General features: G+C 48.4%; 1 protein-coding gene across 2 annotated transcripts in view; it reads right to left on the reverse strand.

Moving 5' to 3' along the window:
- APC (APC regulator of Wnt signaling pathway) overlaps nucleotides 1-22,068 on the reverse strand; it is a 151,072-nt gene extending 129,004 nt beyond the window's left edge. For both annotated transcript variants that reach the window (XM_075601654.1, XM_075601634.1), the window contains exon 1: nucleotides 21,978-22,068. The gene's annotated coding sequence lies outside the window, so the exon portion shown is untranslated. The remainder of the gene's footprint in view (nucleotides 1-21,977) is intronic.
- Between the last annotated feature and the right edge of the window lie 531 nt (nucleotides 22,069-22,599).

The following is a 22,599-nucleotide window of genomic DNA, read 5'->3' on the forward strand; positions in this document are numbered from 1 at the left end:
CCCCCGGCATTTCATTTACATGCCTGGGGGGAAGAGTGCAGATGCCCGGTTTGCGGCGCACCCCTGGCATAACCTATCCTTCATAAATCCATGCGGACAGTTACTAATAATTTGGTTATCCATTAGGTATTCCAGAGAATTATTCTGTACTAAACCTTCAAGTAGCTTCCCCACTATTTATGTCCCTGCTTACAGGTCTGTAATTTCCCGGTTGTGCGCTAGCTCCCTTTTTAAATCTAGACACCATGCCTGCTTTACGCCAATCTCGTGGTATTGAGCCTGTGGAAATGGAGTCCTTGAATATTAAATATAATGGTTTGGCTGTTACTGAACTTCAGGCCTTAAGAACTCTTGGATCGATGCTAGCATTAAATAGTTTGGCCAGATTGGCGCAAGACTGCTGCAGGAGACAGATTCACATTTCCTTTACTTTTTATGCTAACTGTCCTGCAAATAACCAAAAACTTACGGGAAGGTATTTAAAGAGGTAATTCCACTGTTGAAAGTCCCCTCTCACCCCCTTTTATTTTTACAGGGAGGGAAACCAGGGGACCTAAGAGCTGAAAGTATTTGAGCTCGGAGGATGCCTCTGGTTCCAAGACACGCGCTACCTTCAGCGGTAAGCAAAATAGTTATTTTCTGCTCTGGGAAACCCACCTGCCTCCACATCCTGGTACAAAAAAAAAGAAAAAAGGGGTGGGTACAAAAAGCTGCTGCTGCTGCTGCTGCTGCTGCTGCTGCTGCTGCTGCTGCTGCTGCTGCTGCTTTAAGAGCGTCAAAAAACAAAAAACAAAGAAATTCAACAGAAAAATACTGTACAGGCATACCCCGCATTAACGTACGCAATGGGACCGGAGCATGTATGTAAAGCGAAAATGTACTTAAAGTGAAGCCCTACCTTTTTCCCACTTATTGATGCATGTACAGTACTGCAATTTTCATATACGTGCATAACTGATGTAAATAACGCATTTGTAACAGGCTCTATAGTCTCCCCGCTTGCGCACAGCTTTGGTACAGGTAGGGAGCCGGTATTGCTGTTCAGGACGTGCTGACTGGCGCATGCGTGAGCTGCCGTTTGCCTATTGAGCGAGATGTACTTACTCGCGAGTGTACTTAAAGTGAGTGTACTTAAACCGGGGTATGCCTGTAGTTGCCACCAAGTGAAGATACCAGATTATGCAAAGGAATCCTCATTTCAAATCAGGTCACAATCTTGGCTGGCATGCTGGATCGCTTCTCAAACAGGTTTTAATAGCTTCATTTCCTGGGCACCATTCAGAGCTACATAGAAGCGCCTAAACATTGTGTCCCTTAATAAAAACGAATGGCTGTGAATTCAGCCCGGGGTAAAAGAACAGTCATGTACAGGAAGACCTTTTCATGCAAATAACGCAGAACACAAGCCGGCTACTTTAAGGAGAACACAGGAGGCTTTTCAATTTCTGGCACTTTTAGCATTTTTGGAACAAGGCCTCGTGAACCAAGTCCAGTTCTCAAGCTCCTAAGAATGCCAGTTGGACATTTAATTAGCAAGCTGTCACTTGAGCTACCTTCAAAGGCTTGCCTTAAAACTTCTAGTCTTGCACCAAATCACACAGGTTACAAGTCTGCAAACATTTATAACAATAGGAAGAAACAGAGGCTGGCATTTTTACCTGAGATGTCAACAAATGACCTTAATAAATTCAACTCCCAGAACGGAGCACGGTCCAGAGTAACACACATTGCTATGAATACTAAAACAGTTGAGACATCCACGCGCGTCAACCACTGGGATACAAGGTCGATTTTTTTTTTCTTTACAGAGCAGGTGTTGGCGAGAAGATGGCTTTTATCCCTACCCCAAGAGAGCATTCAAAATGACCTTTGTTACTTCGCTGGATCATCAGCTTCGCTGGCGCACCCACAGGTCTGCGGGATTTCCACTCATTTCATGCAGACTTTACCCGATTTTCATCTGATTAGAATTTCACAACAAAGGCACAATTAAGTTATCAGAGCTTGGGTTAAACGGTTAAAAATTGAGGGTTTTTTTTCCCTCCCTTAGGGGAACTTAAAGAAGTAATCTTAGAAACCCACAGAAATGTAAAGATACAGAATCAGATATTTCTGTAGTGTGTCAACAAAAATGCTGTCACTGTACAAAGTCCAAAAACGTATTGAAAGGCAGATAACAAAAAATATGTTTTCCACTCCAGCATGGCAGCAACTGCACCTTTAAATCCCAGTGAGCAGTAACTGAATCGGACCTGCAGTGAGCAGCGGTTTAAAGACCACTAAAAGTCATGATCCGATAGAACCACAAGTGATCTGAAAATGCATTATTGTTCTTGTTGGCCTTAGCAAGCCCTCTCCTGCTTACTATGGTGATTCTCTTTATGCTTTATTACCATTAAAAATGTTTCCTGCGGGTTTAGCCCCTTTAAAATACAGTATGTTCCTGAACAAACAAGAACTAGGAATGATGAAATGGGAAAAACGAGATGCTATTCTTTCTAAGGCCACGCGTATAGTGCCCGCGACGTCCCCCGGCGCCGCTAGCGAAAGTTGTATTTCGCTTTGCGGCGGCGCTGGCGACCGGGCCATTGATTGGTTCAGGGGCCGTCACATGAGGCGACAGCCCCTGTAAAATCAAATATTCCCGGCTGCAAAAAAATCGCGTTGCTTGCGCCCTTCCTATAAGCGCACGCGGCGGCGGCAATGCATTTGTTTTTGGACGACGTCGCGTCGTCGGCACTATAAGCGCGGCCTAATGAAGTGCAAAGGAACAACCACCCCACCCCCCCCAACCCCCTCCCACGTGGTATATTTGTGAATTTCATTGAAAATAAGAACACCGCCGTTTTCTTCCTCCTAGTTGCCAGGTTTGCATCCTCACATGAGGCTGTACAGATTACATCACTATCCTTCTGTTAATAGATTTTATAACCTGGACGCTTTACAGTTTTTTCTTTCAGATTTGCCAAAACACAGATGCTGCAATTGCTCTCCAAATTATGCTTGTAATATAATTGACGTCATTACACAAAAAAAAACCCACAAAAGTCGCCCACAAGATTAAAATGTTTATTTTTAACTATTCATTCAAGTCCCATCTTTTACGGAGTTCATTTGGGTGACAATGTGCAGCTTTAATAATTGTGAATTGTAGAAATATGACTGCACAAGCACTGTACAATGTCTCCATAGCCATCTTAAATCATTTTCCCGACACAATTTAGTTTTCCTCCTTGCATTCTTAGGCTGCGCTTATAGTGCCGGTGACGCGACGGTCTCTAGAAAATCAAATAGAGATGACTTCCAGCGATCGCGACCAATCCGTCGCGCTTACTATAAGCGCACGCGACGGCGGCAATGCATTTGTTTTGCTGCGACGCTGCGTCGCTGTCACTATAAGCGCAGTCTTAGGAATAACAGTAACACAGACACAAACGGGGGACCAAATATACAGAAATCTGTTAGTCCAAGATAGAGGGACGTCATCTGAAACAGGACAGGAAATGCACACAAAGGCTTTAGTGCATAACCAATGCAGGGTTTCAACAGTTAAGGCCCAGATTCACTAAAGACTGCTAATTAACTGGAGCTAGTTTATTCTAAAGTTTAGCACCGTTAAGTGAATCTGAGCCTTGAAGAGATGCAATTATCTATATTGAACCGGAAACCATTGTGTTTACCACACCTAGAGATGAATGGGAACTTAAGCACTGAGCCACTCTGACGTGCACCTGAAACCTCGAATGACCGCTGAATTTGCTGTGTTTAACGCCACCACTGCCAGAAGCATGCGGAGGGAACACACTTCCGAGTCTACTGCCAATGAAGCAATGCGATTCCCCCAGTGACAGAGAAGGGGTTACCTTCGTTTCACGTACACCCGGATTCTGCAGTCATCAGAAACAATGTGATACCATGTCTTCTCAAAGACAAAAACAAAAATCTGTTGAGTGGGAACAAGTAGCTGCTGTGGATGTGGGCAGCTCTTTATGTTGGATTGTTTTTCTTGCCAAGTGCGACTATAACCAAGGTCCTCCAGAACAAAAGCAGCGAGAAAGGGGGGAAATGCGTATTCCAACATTACTTCTCAAGCATATTTGCACTGGAGCAATACACATCGTTGTGGTCACCTGACCGACTTCGACAAGTATTCCCATTTAAAAGTAATATTCCTTTCGTTACAAAAAAAAATAACAATGAAGAAATAGCCACCTACAAGTAACTCTTTCTTGCGTGAGAGGAACCGCTCTTTCCGTTTTAAATTGCAGCCACGGGTTGGAACTCATCGTTGATATAAAGCTGCAGCTTATGGTCGAGAGAGGCCAATTTCTTACAGTCCCATGAAATGGACCTGCCAGGCTCTGTAGTGAAAAACGTCTTTCCCCGCACTGTGCAGTCAGACAAGGGATAGCTTGCTAAACACTGCATGCTGGAGTGACGGCGAAGTCACGTGAATACACTGGATACAATATAAAGACGACCGACATCTGTCCACATAAGGAAGTCGCGCAGCCAGAGAAAAGGAGGCTGTGCTGCTCGAGTGCCGTGTGATACATAGACGGACGAGTCCATAAACAAAGGCGATCCGGGTAAGGCGCGGACTACAGAAGATCTCAAACAAAGTAACGGAGTCACCCCAGCTTTTAGGAATAGGAAGAACATTATGCAAATGTGTTTCATGTATGAATGTGAAACGAGTACACACTCTCAAAAAACTATGTCCCAAGGATAGATGAGAATCTAAACTAATATATTGCTTTTTCTCTTTATATATGCTCAAAAAATATATAAATGTTGAAACCCAGTGAGAGTTCTCTGCAGTATAAGTCAGGGAGATGGACGGAAGAGGAAACAGTTGCATCACTGATGCCAAAACTAAAAAACAGTCACATAACTAAGGCAGACAGCCTTTGGTGCAGCCAAAGGGTATGAGCCATTTGCTGATGTTAAAGCTCCTCTATTCCAATCTCAAACTCACCGACCCTTTTATCTCCTGTACCCAATTTTCCAACTCGAACTGTCCATGAAATGTCTGAAAATTGACTGTATAACCTCTGTTCATTTAATGTAACTATGTACAGGTAAACCCCGTTATAGCGCGGTCCTCGGGGGCCACCCGATCCGACCGCGCTACAAATGGGGTCGCGCTAATTAAATTAAATAAATTAAACAAATTTAAAAATGGCTGCCGCGCCCGGGGTTCTGTGTCTACAGAGGGGGGAGAGCTGGGATCCCATCATCGCACTGTGCTACTCCTCCCTCCTCCCCCCTCCCCAGCAGTCAGAGAGCTGCAGGCAGTGCTTGGGGAGTGCGAGGCTCAGGGCTGCAGCCTCCTCCCCATGGCAATTTTACTCACATGTCCACTGATTACCCGCACAGCAGCTTCTCCTGCTCTCACTCGCAAACTTTTCAGGGACGCCGGGGGAGCCTGCCCTGTCTAGTAAGAGAGCTGTGTGTCTGTGTGTCTGTGTGTCTGTGTGTCTGTGTGTCTGTGTGTCTGTGTGTCTGTGTGTCTGTGTGTCTGTGTGTCTGTGTGTCTGTGTGTCTGTGTGTCTGTGTGTCTGTGTGTCTGTGTGTCTGTGTGTCTGTGTGTCTGTGTGTCTGTGTTCCTGATAGCTTCTCCTGCTCTACACCACAGACATTCTATCCTGTGTGTGGGGGGCGGGGGGTGTTAGGGAGAGAGTGTGTGTGTGTGTGTGTGTGTGTGTGTGTGTGCTGTGCAGTGTCCTGTGAGTGTGTGTGCTGTGCAGTGTCCTGTGAGTGTGTGTGCAGTGTGCAGTGTCCTGTGAGTGTGTGTGCAGTGTGCAGTGTCCTGTGAGTGTGTGTGCAGTGTGCAGTGTCCTGTGAGTGTGTGTGCAGTGTGCATTGTCCTGTGAGTGTGTGTGCAGTGTGCAGTGTCCTGTGAGTGTGTGTGTAGTGTGCAGTGTCCTGTGAGTGTGTGTGCAGTGTGCAGTGTCCTGTGAGTGTGTGTGCAGTGTGCAGTGTGCAGTGTCCTGTGAGTGTGTGTGCAGTGTGCAGTGTGCAGTGTCCTGTGAGTGTGTGTGCAGTGTGCAGTGTGCAGTGTGCAGTGTCCTGTGAGTGTGTGTGCAGTGTGCAGTGTGCAGTGTGCAGTGTCCTGTGAGTGTGTGTGCAGGGTGCAGTGTCCTGTGAGTGTGTGTGCAGTGTGCAGTGTCCTGTGAGTGTGTGTGCAGTGTGCAGTGTCCTGTGAGTGTGTGTGCAGTGTCCTGCGAGTGTGTGTGCAGTGTGCAGTGTCCTGTGAGTGTGTGTGCAGTGTCCTGCGAGTGTGTGTGCAGTGTGCAGTGTCCTGCGAGTGTGTGTGCAGTGTGCAGTGTCCTGCGAGTGTGTGTGCAGTGTGCAGTGTCCTGCGAGTGTGTGTGCAGTGTCCTGTGAGTGTGTGCAGTGTGCAGTGTCCTGTGAGTGTGTGCAGTGTCCTGTGAGTGTGTGCAGTGTGCAGTGTCCTGTGAGTGTGTGCAGTGTGCAGTGTCCTGTGAGTGTGTGCAGTGTCCTGTGAGTGTGTGCAGTGTGCAGTGTCCTGTGAGTGTGTGCAGTGTGCAGTGTCCTGTGAGTGTGTGCAGTGTGCAGTGTCCTGTGAGTGTGTGCAGTGTGCAGTGTCCTGTGAGTGTGTGCAGTGTGCAGTGTCCTGTGAGTGTGTGCAGTGTGCAGTGTCCTGTGAGTGTGTGCAGTGTGCAGTGTCCTGTGAGTGTGTGCAGTGTGCAGTGTCCTGTGAGTGTGTGCAGTGTGCAGTGTCCTGTGAGTGTGTGCAGTGTGCAGTGTCCTGTGAGTGTGTGCAGTGTGCAGTGTCCTGTGAGTGTGTGCAGTGTGCAGTGTCCTGTGAGTGTGTGCAGTGTCCTGTGAGTGTGTGCAGTGTCCTGTGAGTGTGTGCAGTGTCCTGTGAGTGTGTGCAGTGAGAGTGTGTGCAGTGAGAGTGTGTGCAGTGAGAGTGTGTGCAGTGAGAGTGTGTGCAGTGAGAGTGTGTGCAGTGAGAGTGTGTGCAGTGAGAGTGTGTGCAGTGAGAGTGTGTGCAGTGAGAGTGTGTGCAGTGAGAGTGTGTGCAGTGAGAGTGTGTGCAGTGAGAGTGTGTGCAGTGAGAGTGTGCAGTGAGAGTGTGTGCAGTGAGAGTGTGTGCAGTGAGAGTGTGTGCAGTGAGAGTGTGTGCAGTGGGTGCAGTGGGTGCAGTGTGTGCAGTGTGTGCAGTGTGTGCAGTGTGTGCAGTGTGTGCAGTGTGCAAAAAAAATGTAAAAAAAAAACGGGAGCCACATGAAAACCGCGTTATAACGGGTCGCGCTATAACGGAGTTTACCTGTATTTTTAAAACTCTATGCCCAGGACATACTTGAAAACGAGAGGTAACTCTCAATGTATTACTTCCTGGTAAAACATTTTATAAATAAGCCGGCACAATAAGGCCATAACCAATATGTTGTGCAGATGCTTCTCTTTGCTGGAGGTGAGATCAGCTCCATTCAAATGAATGGGAATAACCTTCTACAGCACAGGGCAGCAGGTTTACAGTATATTGAATAAGAGACCAAGCCCACTAAAATCACAGAGCTCCTGGTGCCTATAAAACATCCCCCCCACCATGATCACTAAAAGGTTTTCTTGGGTACGCCGGCCCAACCAACTTTCATTTATAAGCACATAGCCTCACCTAGTCAGATAAACAACAAGCTCAGCAACCTCAAATTGCATGGAAATGAGTCTCCAGGGACTGGGGGCTAATCACATGAGGTAGAGAGGTTCCGGTATGTACAAATAGAATTAAAAAAAAAACAGACAACCCCAAAAACCGTAAGCAATAAACCCTATTAAAATCCCTTACCAACACTGCTGCTTCCCTCCGAGCACATTGCTTACTTGATTAGTAATTTAAGAGAGGTTTGCCAGTGCCAGGCACAGAACAAAAAACATGTGGTTTTATTAATTGACATTACTGCATGATCTTTACAAAGAGGAGTCTGCAACACAATGCATTGCAAGATCTTCTGGCAGCAAAGGGGTTAAAACAAAAAGGAAGCCACCTGTAAACGTATGTAAAGGAGAAGACCGACCATTCGCCTAATCTCATTTTCCATTCCCTACCCAACTCTCCACCAAAATAGCTTGCCTGCCAAATCAGCCAAACAGGGAATGGCACAGGGCTTTATGGTGCACTGCAAAAAGGGGTTACATTACTTCATCTCCTGCCGCATTAAACCCGTTCTTTTAATAGGATGGCGTATGGAAAGCAGAGTATGGCGTGAAGGGCCACCAACAGATGTTTTCAGGATATCCCTGCTTCAGCACAGGTTGCTCAGTCAGACTGAGCAACTGATTGAGCCAGCTGTGCTGAAACAGGGATATCCTGAAAAAAAACTGACTTGTTGGGGGCCCTTGAGCACTGGAGTTGCTCACCCCTGGTCTAGACAAGCTCTTAGTTTAGCCGTTCACAGCATGGCGAATTCACGCCAAACACTTTGGTATACTAGAATGCATGTGCTGAACCCAGAGGCAATGTTGAAAGGCACCAAAAGGATACAGGAGAAAACATCATACCCGTAAATTAAAGAAGCAGCACGTCATATTCATGCAGACATCCCCAATACTTTTGTAGTCAACAAAACAACTTCTCCTTCAGCCAGTACCAATATATCTGGGAGCTTTGGGCAGCTTCACATCGCCCTAGGGTTGTAGTCATACTTAGGACCACATTGCACTAAATTAGTGGTTCCAAACCTTTTTTACATTGTGCATCCCCCGCTAGATAAAAATCCGCAAAACTCTTATTAAACTCTTTGACCGATCCCAACAGTGTAGTGTCCTGAGCTTGTGGAGGGAACACACGTAATAAGGCCACAAACTTCACCTCAGTGTGGGTGGTATAGTCACTGCGGGAACTTCCAAAAAATCACACCCCACAATGCCATGCCGCTGTGGATCAAAAGCATTGTGGGAGCGATTTTGGAAGCTCCCGCTATAATTGATAAGCTCTTATGTCCACCACAAACATTTAAACTAAAAATAAATAAATTAAAAAAACAATAACCGACACGCGTGCTTGCACAACACAATCAGTTTTACACATCGCGGCACAGAGACGCAATCATTTGTTACTGTTCTGTGCACAGGGTTGCTACTACTCCGGGTTTGACCTGGAGTCTACAGGTTTTGGCCACGTATCTCTGGGCTACGGGTTTACCTTGTATACCTCCAGGTGGCGGCAGTGTCGTCTCCCAGCTTCCTCCGTCATCTTCCAGGCAACTCCTGTCAATATGGCTGTGTGGCGTCAAATGGTGCCGCGTTGTATGACAACGGGAACACTACGTGACAGCATAGTGTTACATGATGCCCGTTGCCAGGATAACGGGATGCTACGTGACGTCTCGGCGCCATAAGTCGTGACGTCACGTAGTGTCCTGTTGGCATGGCAACGCGGTGTAGCCATATTGACAGGAGTTGCAAGGGGAGATGCCGAGAGGATGTCAAAGGATGTTGGGAGATGCCGATGCCGAATTAAAGCGCTAAATGTAAAGATGTTATCTCCGGGTTAGCCTTCAGTAGAAAGTGGCAACCCTGTCTGTGCGTCACAACAAAAATGGCATTTAGCGACACATACAGAGGCCTCGGTGTCTTGTCCTTGTGTGACATACAATTTGTGACTGTTAAGCTTCTGCCAGTCCATAGAAGCAGCGACCAGTCATTTGTTCTGTAACCCTTTCATCAGAGAGCACCGCTGTATGACTTGTAGGATTCAGCCAAAGTTACTACAGGTATTTGGTACATTTTAAATGTATCTAACAATGTGGAGGGAAAGGTAATAGGAAGAAAATGAAATGAGTACATTAAACAGTATTCAGCAAATAAAAATATCGCTGAAAAAAATCAAATAGAAGTGACTTCCAGCGAGCGCGACCAAGCCGTCGCCGGCTTCCAAATTTCTGGTCGCGCTTACTATAAGCGCTCGCGACAGAGTCTATTGTTTCGTTTTAGAGCTACATCTCGTCGCAGTTGAGGGCACTATAAATGCAGCCTAAGGCACGTTCTATAGTGCCCGGCGCGCGCGGATTTTTAGTTGGCTGACGTCAGTCAGCCTTTCTATACAAGGGCCGTGCGCGCACGCCAGGGAGAGGGGAGCCGACAGACAGCGGCGAAGATGAGGAAATTCATCTTTTCGCGCCGCTGCCTGCGCTCAAATGTATGTGTGTGTGTGTGTGTGTATATGTATGTATGTATGTATGTATGTATGTATGCGTGTATGCGTGTATGTATTTGCGTGTCTGCACAAGTCTAATAAACTTTTTCTTTTTACTAATGTTTTTTTTTAATAAATAATAACACACACACACACTATACTCACGAAAAGCATGCGGCACGTGCACACGCGTTCGCATAGGCACGCACGGCCGCCTGCTGTATATAACAGCCCTAAGGCCACTAACGCGTGTCAGTGAGCCCCTGAAGCCGCAATGAGAGCGGCTTTAGCAGGGGCTCGCGCACGCTTACGCTGGCGTGCGGAAGCGTAGTCGACAATCCAATTTTAGTTTACGCGCGCAGGGCCGGTCACGTGAGCGGTTTGCCCAATGAGGGCGAACCAGCTCCGTGACGTCACTGGCCCGCCCCCAGACCCGCCCCCCGGACGGCGCGCGTAGTAAGGCCAGGGAAAGCACCTGCTTTCCCTCAGCCTCCGCGCGCCTCCGCATGGGCGTAGCGTCTATGGACTGAGATTATACTGCGACGGCGCTCACACAACAGGCCATTGCATAATCCCTATGAGGCCGCCCCTAGTGCACGACCGCGTTTTGAAAAGATGTGGGGTTTTTTTTTTCCAAGCGCGGCCGCGTGACGTCCATGTCACGTGAGCGGTACAGCCAATGAGGGCGAACCCACTTCGTTACGCGTCCGCCATGCGTCCCCATCGCCTGCAGCTCTGCGGTCCGTCGCACGCAAGTAAATAGTATAATCCTAGCCTAAAACAGATGTATAACCCTGCTTTTCCCCCCCATCATCTCTTGGCATACAATGCTTCGACTGCAGCCAGAGGTGCCACGCTCTTCCCCAAGGCATTAAAACGAAACGTCGGGGGATCGCGTGAGGCCACTGCAACCACAACTTGCCGAGATTCAGCCGTCTGGACGCATCTCCATGGCAACGCGGCGTCATCGTGTGGCATGACATCACACGCGGCAACGGGGGTCACGTGACGTCACATTACACCGCGCGTCATTTGACGCCGCACAAAGTGAAGGTGGGGGCGCGAGCACCGGGGGACACAGGAGCAAAAGTTTGCACACCCCTGATCTAAAGGGCCGCTAATTATATGCTAGTTCAGAGTAGCTGTGCTAAACTTATTTCCAAAAGAAAGATAACGCTCCTTCTAGAAAGCATACAAACGTTACACACACTGCCCCAACTTAGCTGCAGTGAAAGCAAACATACAGTCATTTAACACATCAGCTATCTCACAACCTTCTCCTGGTATTAAAAAGTAATCCTTTGGGAGTTACAACAGGGCTGCTTAAGTTCAGCCCTCAAGGGCCACCAATAGGCCGTATTTTTAGGGCAACACATACCCAAGTGAGCTGTCATGATGAGAATTAATGCTAGGCTTATGTTATGTTAATTAAAATTCTTGAAAACCATTGCTAAGAATCATGGGCACATCACCCCTTTCATCCTTACCCTGAGAGTACCTCCGTTATGGGCATGTTAAAAAAAAAAAGAAGAAGTTCATGAATATGCGATCCATTTGCTTGTACAAACAATATTGCCATTAACATTGTTGAAACAAGCTAGGGACAGCATGTGGGTGTTTTACATATGGCCTCTCATGACCGAGTCCAAATATGTAACCATGTGTATTGTACCATTACCAAATTAATTGTAACTGTATCCCAGCTTCACATTGCACAGCCAGTATAACCAGCCTCACTGATGAGACACAAAAGGTCGAAACAGCCGCCTGTGGGTAGGTTTACTGGCTACACACTTCTTTAACCCAGGCTGTGCTGAACAGCTGTGGTATGCTAAGGCCCCGCTCCCAGTCAGCGCTCCCGCACTGCAGACAGGCGGTGCGCTGAGATACACAGACCCGCTACTCTCCCCCCCCCTCCCTCCACGGGCTGCAGGAGGGAGCTGCTACTCTCCCCCCCCCCCTCCCTCCACGGGCTGCAGGAGGGAGCTGCTACTCACCCCCCCCCTCCCGCCACGGGCTGCAGGAGAGACCCGCTACTCTCCCCCCCCCCCCTCCCTCCACGGACTCGGGCTGGAGCTGCTACACACACGCAGGCACTCATGCATACACACACACGCAGGCACTCATACACACACACAGGCAGGCAGGCAGGCACACACACACACACACACACACACACACACACACACACACACACACACACACACACACACACACACACACACACACACACACACACACACACACACACACAGGCACTCACGCACTCAGGCACACACATACACACACAAACACACACACACAGACAGGCACGCACACAGACAGGCACTCACCTGCTTTCACTCCACACTCCTTCCCGCTCCCCGTAGCCTCTCCTCCTCCCGAAGCCTCCCCTCCCCATTGGCTCACAGCCACACCACGTGACGCGTCAACGCTAGGAAACACCATTCTCTTGTGTCTCCTAGCGGCTGACGCGCCACAGCGTGTAGTGCTCTGTGCCGCCAGGGGGGACCGGGACCGGCTCGCGAGGATTCCCCTGCTGGTGGGGAACTCGCGACATAGCCGCCCGCGCCAACGAGCGCAGCGGGACCGAGGCCTTAGGCTGCGCTTATAGTGTCGGCGACAGCGATGCGACGTCGCTTCAAAACAAATGTATTGAAGCCGGTGCGTGCGCTTATAGTAGGAGCGACGCGACGGCTTGGTCGCGATCGCTGGAAGTCACTTCAATTAGATTTTTCCAGCAGCCGCAGCGTGATGTCAGCGTCGCCGGTGGCGGCACTATAAGCGTAGCCTTATGCAGCAGACATAGGCTCATTGTATGCTAAGAGATCCTGGGGTAAGACAGGGTTGCAGACCTGAGACATGTGAATGTGCTCACAAGTGACATTTTTATTTGCCAAATTAATTTTGGATGTCAAAATCGAGTTAAATAAAAACATACTGTAGGTACTATGTATTCAATCTTACGAAACCCAAACATCTAACTATGCACAAGTGCAAAGTTACAAATGACTCTTTCCGTTGCAAACTAATTGCCTAAGTGGCGTTATTAGTGCAGTCTCTATTGACCATAGTTATGTGCTGATCTGACAATGCACTTATTAATGCATGGTGATTGTTAAACAATCTTTACAACTAGATTACTTACTAAAAACAAACGGCAGCCTAATACCAGCAGAGGAATGCTAAAATTCACTGTCATATCAGCCTCTCAGAACCACAAATACCAACACACTGGTGAGGTCTGTAACCCTGATGCCCGGTCTATGCCAGTGTTTTTCAACAGCGGTTCCCTAGGCATTCCTGGATTTTTATTTTTTTTTAGGTCATTTGAAAATCCAGAAGCATTTACAATGCATCTGATCTCAGACGCTATTAGAGAGGGTTGGGGTTCCTTACAATGCATCTGATCTCAGACGCGTTATTAGAGAGGGTTGGGGTTCCTTACAATGCATCTGATCTCAGACGCGCTATTAGAGAGGGTTGGGGTTCCTTACAATGCATCTGATCTCAGACGCGCTATTAGAGAGGGTTGGGGTTCCTTACAATGCATCTGAACTCAAACGCGCAATTAGAGGACGTTGGGGTTCCTTACAATGCATCCGATCTCAGGCGCGCTATTAGAGAGGGTTGGGGTTCCTTACAATGCATCCGATCTCAGGCGCGCTATTAGAGAGGGTTGGGCTCCTTACAATGCATCTGATCTCAGACGCGCTATTAGAGAGGGTTGGGGTTCCTTACAATGCATCTGATCTCAGACGCACTATTAGAGAGGGTTGGGGTTCCTTACAATGCATCTGATCTCAGACGCACTATTAGAGAGGGTTGGGGCTACTTACAATGCATCTGATCTCAGACGCGCTATTAGAGAGGGTTGGGGTTCCTTACAATGCATCTGATCTCAGACGCGCTATTAGAGAGGGTTGGGGTTCCTAACAATGCATCCGATCTCAGACGCGCTATTAGAGAAGGTCGGGGTTCCTTACAATGCATCTGATCTCAGACGCGCTATTAGAGGACGTTGGGGTTCCTTACAATGCATCCGATCTCAGGCGCGCTATTAGAGAGGGTTGGAGTTCCTTACAATGCATCCGATCTCAGGCGCGCTATTAGAGAGGGTTGGGGCTCCTTACAATGCATCTGATCTCAGACGCGCTATTAGAGAGGGTTGGGGCTCCTTACAATGCATCTGATCTCAGACGCGCTATTAGAGAGGGTTGGGGTTCCTTACAATGCATCTGATCTCAGACGCACTATTAGAGAGGGTTGGGGTTCCTTACAATGCATCTGATCTCAGACACGCTATTAGAGAGGGTTGGGGTTCCTAACAATGCCTCTGATCTCAGACGCACTATTAGAGAGGGTTGGGGCTACTTACAATGCATCTGATCTCAGACGCGCTATTAGAGAGGGTTGGGGTTCCTAACAATGCATCTGATCTCAGACGCGCTATTAGAGAGGGTTGGGGTTCCTTACAATGCATCTGATCTCTGGCGCACTATTAGAGAGGGTTGGGGTTCCTTACAATGCATCTAATCTCAGACGCGCTATTAGAGAGGGTTGGGGCTCCTTACAATGCATCTGATCTCAGACGCACTATTAGAGAGGGTTGGGGTTCCTTACAATGCATCTGATCTCTGGCGCACTATTAGAGAGGGTTGGGGTTCCTTACAATGCATCTGATCTCAGACGCGCTATTAGAGAGGGTTGGGGTTCCTTACAATGTATCTGATCTCAGACGCGCTATTAGAGAGGGTTGGGGTTCCTTACAATGCATCTGATCTCTGGCGCACTATTAGAGAGGGTTGGGGTTCCTTACAATGCATCTGATCTCTGGCGCGCTATTAGAGAAGGCTGGGCGTCCACAGAATTTCACAATATAATTATAGAGTTCATTCACCCCAAAAAAGTTCAAGACCACTGGTCTGCGCATTATTATGCAGCTAGCTTCTGATTGGGCCACAATCCACTGCAAACAGAATAGTCATACTAATTCAATACTGTATGTAAAAACCAGGAGCGCCAATATTGAGGTGCACAAAAGGAGGGTAAAACTCATACGAAAAAGAAAAAAGCTTATGTAGATCGTTGGCTAGACAATTTATTATTGTCACCATAACAGAAAATAGCAGCGTGCTCATTTCCTATAGGATGTCTGGAAGTGCGGTGACTTCGGATGCACTTTGCCCTCTTCGCTGGCAACAATCCTGCGTGACATTCTTGTAACACAAGATGTGGGCTTTCTACAGCTTAGTCACTTTTATATAATTAGGGTCTCAGTGCTTTTTTTTTTTTTTTTAACAGGAATGACTTCATAGCTCGGACTGTTTTAACTCAATAAGTACAAATATACAAGCCCGGTTTTTAAGCAGATGCCCTTGCAGAAAGCTGACCCGTCACTTTAACTCTTGCCTAACATCAAGGATAGATACTTCATCTTATATTAACCATTCCATACAGCCGGCAAACTGTTCTTAACATATGGATTTTTAAAGTAAATGGCTTTACTTATTTGTTTTGTATGTATATTTTTACTGTGTTTTGTGTGATTCGCACCATATCTGATTCTTCTTGTTTGTCCACTTTATCTGTGTGTTATTGTTTCTTTAATGATGACGGGTATAATAAGTTTACACACAGAAAACGTGTGGATTAACAGGTAGCCCGGTTATAAAAGAGTTTGTAAATAGTCATATCCCGAATGTAGAGGTGTAGATGATACAATCCCTTAATAGACTGTAAAATCCTCTACGATACTTGATTACTAGGGAAACATTAAAAATTATGTAAAAAAAGAAAACTTGGCCCATTTCTCTGCTCCTCACTTTAACATCACTGCCACTTTACACCAGAGACTTTTCCTCAGAGGCCATCACCCTATATAATGCTAAGAAAGCGGCAATACCGATTGTGGCTACCTATTGGCCAGACATTTAAATGCCCTTTAAAAAAACAGGATGCAATACTGGTAAATTCACCTGTAAATGTCCAAGAAACCAGGGGGTCCCAGAGCTGAAGACAGGGTAGTTCTGGGAGGACCTCCTGGTTCCAACCCTCTGGAAATAAGGGAGATAGCTAGGGGGATTGCTGCTCTGTTAGGGCTGTCTCCTTTATGCCCATTTTTATCTTTACAGTTCCTCTAGTTGAAGATGAATTTTCCCCCATTACTCTGTATTTCTGGAACTCTTTCCGACTGTGTTTACCTCGTTACTTCACTCCGTTTCTGAATGTCGCCATTAAAAACCCACTTTCTCAACCAAATGCTAGCAGGCTGCAAGATCCTCACACTGAATTATGCATTGCAATCACGTGCTCTTATGGAATCTGCAGTTGTCCAACCGTGCCGTACAGATTGGAAGATCAAGGTAGATCCTCCCCTCTACTTCTGTTTTGCACTTTAACGCTCTTATTCATACAAGTAACCATCTCCATGTTGGTATTTTTCTATCTAAAGGCTCTCGGAAAAGAATTTACGTGTTCAAGATATTGTACACCACAAATACACAACGTCAAACAAACGTCACCAGCGTAACAGAACGAAACAGGTTATGTCGTTTGTTCTACCTGATGTCTAGAACCCAGGTAAACCGGTAATAACCCCCATAACGTACATCACGTGTTCAGCAAAATATTAACAATCTGATAGTGGGCCTTACGCTCCAATTCAAAAAATAGCAAAAATATTTACTACAGTAGGAGTTCTCAAAAGTTTGTTTCTTGTGGATCACTTTGATCCCATTTGGAGAACCACCAGACTTAACTTTGTTTCATATATTCATTAACAGTTCACTATACATACATACGTATGTGTTTCAGATATTATGAACATTGGGTTCAAAGGGTATCAAACAACGTACCGAAGCTGAAATGCTTTCTTTTTAAAGGGTAGCAGAATAAACGGTCTAAATATATACAGTATATACATACACATATTTTTGAGTTTTGTTGATTTTTTTTAAGTTCTTTAATATAGATATAGATATATAGATATATAGATATATAGATATATATATATATATCTATTAAAGAACTTTCAAAAAAATCAACAAAACTCAAAAATACCTAACCTACTACTATTACTGCTGTATCCTAACAATGCTCCGATTCCTATTTAGAGGAGGTATGCAACCTGCCTTTAAAAGCAAAATATGGTATTGTCTGATATATCTGTGAACAGGAAAAAGTAGTCAGTTTTGTTTTGGTCCTCCTATACATTCACCCTTCGTGAGTTCCAAAGCTCCAGGACTCTGCCCTTCCACCCCTCAGATGGGAGTGTTGCCATGAGACTTATATTTCCTCTCCCAGCACCCATCTCCAAAGTCTAGTTGTACATCATCATGCACATTATGGCTACTGGAGGATGATGACAGTGGCACAAAAACCATGCACTCGCGCTCTCTCAAAAAACCCAAGAGTCCACAGACCAGACAATCCACTTAAACTGAAGTGCCACTTTAACCCTTTATCAAAACAGTTGCTGGATTCGCACAGCTTTGCAAGCCATCATTCACATGGAAAGCACACTAAATAGTAAAAAGGGAAGGCTTCAATGTTAAAACTACAGCACAGCCAAACCGAACAACCCTCTGGATATGGCTACACAAAGAATTTAACTTAGCAGAGTACAGCCACAGAGGGACTAGACACTATCCTTCATTTGTATTGAAATGTATAGCCTGCTATGCTACTAATAGTTTATACTTCCTTTTTACATGTAAATAGGCAATTTACACTTAACTGGTGAAGGAGAAATGTGGCCTTACAGGTTATGTGCAACCAAATTTAGGGGCAGCCTACAAGACAACCCATATACTTCCAAAAAAGTCTGCACACAAATCTGGGCTCATAAATTAGATACAATAAGATATATGCAAACTACATATAACCAACTCTGCAATGGCTTCAACATGTTATGTAGTTATGTGGACCACTGGTGGAGAACCACTGTATCCTTGGTACCTATGGTTCAGGTAACATGATGGTTCCTGATAAAGGAAAACATGGCTACCACTGGTGCATTCTGGCAAGCCAATCAATGAGAGGAATATAGCTGTAAATGAACCCCTCCCACCAACTATTGAAATAAAAACTAATCAAGTATCCCTCATCCTTGTTAATTCCATAGAAAACAGCACAAATAAACTGCATCTCGACGTGTCACACAGATATGCCAAGCCAGTGCTCCCAAACATTATTTACATGCAGATATTAGGATTCTGGATGTAGACATATATAAGATTACAGAGAGTGTCACTTGTGCCAAATTTCCTTTTTACCCAATTTAATGACGTATTACATATACACACCAAAGCGGACATTTGGCCTGTTTTCAGATTAAATCCCCATTGTCGTCTACAGGGATTTTTGACCACAAACGTCCGGAAAAGCCACATCGGCAGATATAGGATTACCCCCGTAAGTGGTGCCATTTGATGCTGGCCACATCTTGCACTGAAGGGGCTGAAAGTACATATAGCGTCACAGGGCTGCATTAGGCCGCGATTACAGTGGCGGTGTGTTTGTGCAATGCCGTGCGCCTCTGGAACTAATGTATGTACCCTCATGATGTCGCCTTTAGAGCGTGCGACCGATGAAGCGGTTCAGCCAATGAGAGCGAACCGCTCTCGTGACGTCACGGCCTCGCCTCCCTGTCGCCTCAGACCTCAGTGCAGGTTTCGCACAACCGGCAGGTGCGTGACATCACACGCTCCGTCGTCACTATAATCGCAGCCGTACAGGAGGCTAGTAGCAATATATGCCCTAGAAAGGAAGATACTTCATAGGTTGTGATACTTTTTGATGGACCAACATGCTAATAAGTACAAGGTTTTCTTATGCATGAACTTTCAAGACAGCAGAAGGTCTCTATCAGGGCTGCATTAGGCTGCGTCCATAGTGCAGGAGACGGCGTGAGCGACGAAAACAAACACTAGGACGCCAATGTTCATGTGTATAGTGCGCGAGAACCTTGTTTGAATTTGCCGCGCGACGGCTGGGTCACGTGAGTGGTTCGCCCAATGAGGGTGAACCTGCTCCGTAACATCACGGTCACGCCTTCCCCCCTTCCTGGCAGGACAGAAAGCTCTCCTGCTTGAGGTGAGCGTGACGCCGCTCCTACGCATGCACTATGGCCGAGGTCTTACACAGCTTGTACAGACAACAAACACTACAGAGCAGCTTTTTGGGTACCACTCTTTAAACTCTGGTGCTGGGTTTGCATTGTTGAGCAGGTACTGTAGCAGAGTACAATTTTGACACAGTGGTAGACATTTATTACAATTCACAAATTCATATAAACAGGTTATGCAATATTGCACCAAAAATGACAAACTGATCAATAGTTTTATTTCGTCAGTCACTAAAAAAAATCACTTCCATAACTCCCTCCATCACTACTCTCCGTTACTAGTACAGCATGCAGTTTGTCTCAAGCTGCCCCCGTTTCTCCCTCTCCTATGTCTCTCTCTCCCCCGCTGTGTGTATCTATCTCAGTCGCTCCCTCCCCCCATCTGTCTCAGTCTCCTTCCCCCCCCACCCAGCGTCTGTCTCAGTCTCTTTCCCCCCCCACCCAGCGTCTGTCTCAGTCTCTTTCCCCCCCCCCCCCCACATGTCTGTCTCAGTCTCTCCCCCCCCACCCAGCGTCTGTCTCAGTCTCTTTCCCCCCCCACCCAGCGTCTGTCTCAGTCTCTCTCCCCCCACACGTCTGTCTCAGTCTCTCTCATCCCCACACGTGTCTCAGTCTCTCCCCCCCCCCCACACGTCTGTCTCAGTCTCTCTCCCCCCCCACACGTCTGTCTCAGTCTCTCCCCCCCCACGTCTGTCTCAGTCTCCCCCTCCCCCCACACGTCTGTCTCAGTCTCTCTCCCCCCCCACGTCTGTCTCAGTCTCTCTCCCCCCCCACACGTCTGTCTCAGTCTCTCTCCCCCCCCACACGTCTGTCTCAGTCTCTCTCCCCCCCACACGTCTGTCTCAGGCTCTCCCCCCCCACACGTCTGTCTCAGTCTCTCCCCCCCCACACGTCTGTCTCAGTCTCTCCCCCCCACGTCTGTCTCAGTCTCTCTCCCCCCCACACGTCTGTCTCAGTTTCTCCCCCCCACGTCTGACTCAGTCTCTCTCCCCCACACACGTCTGTCTCAGTCTCTCCCTCCCCCCACACGTCTGTCTCAGTCACTCTCCCCCCCCCACACGTCTGTCTCAGTCTCTCTCCCCCCCCCACACGTCTGTCTCAGTCTCTCCCCCCCACGTCTGTCTCAGTCTCTCCCCCCCCACGTCTGTCTCAGTCTTCCCCCCCCACGTCTGTCTCAGTCTCTCTCCCCCCCCACACGTCTGTCTCAGTCTCTCCCCCCCCACACGTCTGTCTCAGTCTCTCCCCCCCCACACGTCTGTCTCAGTCTCTCCCCCCCCACACGTCTGTCTCAGTCTCTCTCCCCCCACACGTCTGTCTCAGTCTCCCCCCCCCACACGTCTGACTCAGTCTCCCCCCCCACACGTCTGACTCAGTCTCTCTCCCCCCCCACGTCTGTCTCAGTCTCCCCCCCACACGTCTGTCTCAGTCTCTCTCCCCCCCCCCACGTCTGTCTCAGTCTCTCCCCCCCACGTCTGTCTCAGTCTCTCTCCCCCCCACACGTCTGTCTCAGTCTCTCTCCCCCCCACACGTCTGTCTCAGTCTCTCTCCCCCCCCACGTCTGTCTCAGTCTCCCCCCCACGTCTGTCTCAGTCTCTCTCCCCCCCACACGTCTGTCTCAGTCTCTCTCCCCCCCACACGTCTGTCTCAGTCTCTCTCCCCCCCCACGTCTGTCTCAGTCTCCCCCCCCACACGTCTGTCTCAGTCTCTCCCCCCCACGTCTGTCTCAGTCTCTCTCCCCCCCACGTCTGTCTCAGTCTCTCTCCCCCCCACACGTCTGTCTCAGTCTCTCTCTCCCCCCCCACGTCTGTCTCAGTCTCTCCCCCCCACGTCTGTCTCAGTCTCTCTCCCCCCCACAAGTCTGTCTCAGTCTCTCTCCCCCCCACACGTCTGTCTCAGTCTCTCTCCCCCCCACACGTCTGTCTCAGTCTCTCTCCCCTCCACACGTCTGTCTCAGTCTCTCTCCCCCCCACACGTCTGTCTCAGTCTCTCCCCCCCCACACGTCTGTCTCAGTCTCTCTCCCCCCCCCACACGTCTGTCTCAGTCTCCCCCCCCCCCCACACGTCTGTCTCAGTCTCTCTCCCCCCCACGTCTGTCTCAGTGTCTCTCTCTCCCCCCCACACGTCTGTCTCAGTCTCTCTCCCCCCCCCCGTCTGTCTCAGTCTCCCCCCCCCACACGTCTGTCTCAGTCTCCCCCCCCCACACGTCTGTCTCAGTCTCTCTCCCCCCCCCACACGTCTGTCTCAGTCTCCCCCCCCCACACATCTGTCTCAGTCTCCCCCCCACACGTCTGTCTCAGTCTCTCTCCCCCCCACACGTCTGTCTCAGTCTCCCCCCCCCCCACACGTCTGTCTCAGTCTCCCCCCCCCACACGTCTGTCTCAGTCTCTCTCCCCCCCACACGTCTGTCTCAGTGTCTCTCTCTCCCCCCCCCCCAGTCTGTCTCAGTCTCTCCCCCCCACGTCTGTCTCAGTCTCTCCCCCCCACGTCTGTCTCAGTCTCTCTCTCCCCCCCACACGTCTGTCTCAGTCTCTCTCTCCACCCCGTGTGTCTCTCCCCTCTCTGTCTCTCTCTCTGTACCATCTGTCTGTGTCTCTCCCCTCTCCGTATTCTTTAGCCTCTCACATGTGTATCTCAGATTCTCCTGTGCACGTTTCTCACCCCCCACCACTTCTCACTCACCTCCCCTGCCTATTCCTCCTCCCGGGGGAGCCGCGCCGCAGCCATCTTGTCTGCACGGGAACGGCAGCCACAGCACCAGGCGCATGCGCGGGGGGGAGCAGTCTGTATGACAACGTACCTGGCCACGCCCACCCTCCGTCTAACCCCGCCCAAGGAGTCACATGATCGAAGAGGACGATCCAATGAAATCCGGTGCCGGGTGACCACGCCCACGAATCGCAGTCCCCGCCTTTCACGCTGCTGCGCTGAGGGATTCTATGACACGCCCACCCGTTCTATCCCCGCCCTATCCCAGCTCGTGTGAAATTCATCAAGCAAAACGCTAGGCAGGGCTCTGCAAACCACGCCCTCATCGTATAACCCCGCCCCCTGCTGCTGACTGGCTGTGGCGGGATGAGAGAGGCGGGGTCAGCAGCAGACACATGGAGTGCAGTAAAGTATAGTGCAGTACAGTGCAGTACAGTGCAGTGCAGTGCAGTACAGTGCAGTACAGTGCAGTACAGTGCAGTACAGTGCAGTACAGTGCTGTCTGCTGTCTGCTGTCTGCTGTCTGCTGTCTGCTGTCTGCTGTCTGCTGTCAAAGGTGTCATGTTACAACTATCTTTAAATATATATTTGTTAT

This window comes from Ascaphus truei, chromosome 1 (assembly GCF_040206685.1).
Source record: "Ascaphus truei isolate aAscTru1 chromosome 1, aAscTru1.hap1, whole genome shotgun sequence".
NCBI lineage: Eukaryota > Metazoa > Chordata > Amphibia > Anura > Ascaphidae > Ascaphus > Ascaphus truei.